This window comes from Cucurbita maxima, unplaced genomic scaffold, assembly GCF_002738345.1.
Source record: "Cucurbita maxima cultivar Rimu unplaced genomic scaffold, Cmax_1.0 Cma_Scf00829, whole genome shotgun sequence".
Classification (NCBI taxonomy): Eukaryota; Viridiplantae; Streptophyta; class Magnoliopsida; order Cucurbitales; family Cucurbitaceae; genus Cucurbita; species Cucurbita maxima.
In genome coordinates, this window is record NW_019272845.1 from 6,660 (window position 1) to 10,474 (window position 3,815).

At 36.4% G+C, this 3,815-nt stretch overlaps 1 non-coding gene across 1 annotated transcript; it reads right to left on the reverse strand.

The window, feature by feature from the left end:
- Positions 1 to 1,879: 1,879 nt before the first annotated feature.
- Positions 1,880 to 1,951, reverse strand: TRNAD-GUC. The gene has a single exon. It is a non-coding gene; the product is annotated as a tRNA-Asp (tRNA).
- Between the last annotated feature and the right edge of the window lie 1,864 nt (positions 1,952 to 3,815).

The following is a 3,815-nucleotide window of genomic DNA, read 5'->3' on the forward strand; positions in this document are numbered from 1 at the left end:
TAAATCTGACTAAAATTGTCAAAACAAGATTAAACATGTTATTGTTCGGGATCAAACTCAGGTCACTTGAGTTACAAGCAGGAATGCTCACCCTTGTATTACAACGACCTCTCGAACATAATAACTCTAGTGACAAGCGGAAATACTCACCTCTGTCTAAATTACCGGCATGACAGGTTCACCTGTGTCCAATTTGGAGTTTCGTTAAAACTACGGAAAGAAACAAACTAAAATAATAGTCATTTTCGAGGATGGAACTTGGGTCACCTAAGCTACGTGATAGGCAGGAATACTGACCACTATACTACAACTCATAATAAATAAATTATTTGTTAACGATCAAGATTTTACCAATCGTCTTTAGAAAAAGTGATCCATTGTCAACGCTCTAGATTTTATCAATCAAAGATTCGAAACAAGTAATCCAATTTCAAATGCGCTGCAAATTTTCAAAAGAAAATTAAGCTTATTATTGTCGGGGTTCAAACTCAGGTCTCTCGAGTGACAAGCGAGAATACTCACTACTGTATTACATCAACCTCTGAAAAATATATTATTTGTTAACACACGAGAGAAAAAGGAATCCAATCCCAAATTTCGTTGTTGGGAAACAAACCCAAATCATCCGGTTCACCACTACCGAATTTCGAATTCAAAAGAAAAATAAAAATCGTCGCTGCGGGGGATCAAACTCGTGGGAGTACTCACCACTCTACAACGACGACTTTCGAATAATATAATATTTGTTAACAAACCAGATTTTATCCATCGCGGTTTCCAAAAGTAATTCAATTTTGAATCCGACTAAAATTGTAAAAACAAGATTAAACTTGTTATTGTTCGGGATCAAACTTGGGTCACTGAGTGACAAGCAGGAATGCTCGCCCTTGTATTACAACGACCTCTGGAACATAATAACTCGAATGACAAGTGGAAATACTCTCCATTGTATAACTAAAACGACTCATAAAAAATAAATTATTTGTTACCGCTCCAGACTTTACCAATCGTCTTTAGAAAAAGTGATCCATTGTCAACGCTCTAGATTTTATCAATCGAAGATTCGGGACAAGTAATCCAATTTCAAATGTGGTGCAAATTTTCAAAAGAAAATTAAGCTTATTAATGTCGGGGTTCAAACTCAGGTCTCTCGAGTGACAAGCGGGAATACTCACTACTTTATTACATCGACCTCTGAAAAATATATTATTTGTAAACACACGGGAGAAAAAGGAATCCAATCCCGAATTTCAAATTCAAAACAAAATTAAAAACAGTCTGTTGCGGCGGATCAAACTCGCAGGAATACTCACCACTCTACAACGACGACTTTGAACAATATAATATTTGTTAAAAGATCAGATTATATCAATCGCCGATACAAAAAGTAATCCAATTTTGAATGCAACTAAAATTGTCAAAACAAGATTAAACTTGTTGTTGTTCGAGATCAAACTCATGTCACTCGAGTGCAAGAAGGAATTCGCAGGAATACTCACCACTCTACAACGACGACTTTGGCAAATATAATATTTGTTAACACATCAGATTTTTTAAATCATAACAAGATTAAACTTGTTGTTGTTTGGGATCAAACTCATGTCACTCGAGTGCAAGCAGGAATGCTCGCCCTTGTATTACAACGACCTTTGGAACATAATAACTCAAGTGACAAGCGGAAATACTCACCACTGTACCACTACAACGACCTCTGAAAACATATTATATGTTAACACACAAGATTTCATAAACAATTGTTTAGCCGACTTTCTTTTCAAACTACCGTTGTTGGGGATCGATCCCAAACTACCGGCATGACAGGTTCACCGCTGTCCAATTTCGAGTTCCGTTAAAATTACGGAAAGAAAACAACTAAAATCGCCGTTGCCGGGGATCGAACCCGGGTCACCTGCGTGACAGGCAGGAATACTCACCACTATACTACAACGACTCATAAAAAATAAATTATTTCTTAACGCTCCAGATTTTACCAATCGTCTTTAGAAAAAGCGACCCATTGTCAACGCTCTAGATTTTATCAATCGAAGATTCGGAACAAGTAATCCAAATTCAAATCCGGTGAAAATTGTCAAAAGAAAATTAAACTTATTATTGTCGGGGTTCAAACTCATGTCTATCGAGTGACAAGCGGGAATACTCACTACTGTATTACATCGACCTCTGAAAAATATATTATTTGTAAACACACGGGAGAAAAAGGAATCCAATCCCGAATTTCAAATTCAAAAGAAAATTAAAAACAGTCTGCTGCGGCGGATCAAACTCGCAGGAATACTCACCACTCTACAACGACGACTTTGAACAATATAATATTTGTTAAAAGATCAGATTTTATCAATCGCCGATACAAAAAGTAATCCAATTTTGAATGCAACTAAAATTGTCAAAACAAGATTAAACTTGTTGTTGTTCGAGATCAAACTCATGTCACTCGAGTGCAAGAAGGAATTCGCAGGAATACTCACCACTCTACAACGACGACTTTGGCAAATATAATATTTGTTAACACATCAGATTTTTTAAATCATAACAAGATTAAACTTGTTGTTGTTTGGGATCAAACTCATGTCACTCGAGTGCAAGCAGGAATGCTCGCCCTTGTATTACAACGACCTTTGGAACATAATAACTCAAGTGACAAGCGGAAATACTCACCACTGTACCACTACAACGACCTCAGAAAACATATTATATGTTAACACACAAGATTTCATAAACAATTGTTTAGCCGACTTTCTTTTCAAACTACCATTGTTGGGGATCGAACCCAAACTACCGGCATGATAAGTTCACCGCTGTCCAATTTCGAGTTCCGTTAAAACTACGAAAAGAAAATAACTAAAATCGCCGTTGCCAAGGAACGAATCCGGGTCACCTACATGACAGGCAGAAATACAAACCACTATACTACAACGACTCATAAAAAATAATTATTTCTTAACGCTAAAGATTTTACCAATCGTCTTTAGAAAAAGCGATCCATTGTCAACGCTCTAGATTTTATCAATCGAAGATTTGGAACAAGTAATCCAATTTCAAATGCGGTGCGAATTTTCAAATAAAAATTAAGCTTATTATTGTCGGGGTACAAACTCAGGTCTCTCGAGTGACAAGCGGGAATACTCACTACTGTATTACATCGACCTCTGAAAAATGTGTTATTTGTTAACACACGAGAGAAAAAGGAATCCAATCCCGAATTTCGTTGTTGGGAAACAAACCCAAATAGTCCGGTTTGCCAATACCGAATTTCGAATTCAAAAGAAAATTAAAAATCGTCGCTGCGTGGGATCAAACTCGTGGGAGTACTCACCACTCTACAATGACGACTTTCGAAAAATATAATATTTGTTAACAAACAAGATTTTATCCATCGTCGTTACAAAAAGTAATTCAATTTGGTATCCGACTAAAATTTGAAAAACAAGATTAAACTTGTTATTGTTCGGGATCATACTTGGGTCACAGAGTTACAACCTCGAATGCTCGCCCTTGTATTACAACGACCTCTGGAACATAATAACTCGAATGACAAGCGGAAATATTCCCTAGTTTACCACTAAAACGACCCATAAAAAATGAATTATTTGTTAACGCTCCAGATTTTACCAATCGTCTTTAGAAAAAGTGATCCATTGTTAACGCTCTAGATTTTATCAATCGAAGTTTCGGAAAAAGTAATCCAATTTCAAATGCGGTGCAAATTTTCAAAAGAAAATTAAGCTTATTATTGTCGGGGTACAAACTCAGGTCTATCGAGTGACCAGTGGGAATACTCACTACTGTATTACATC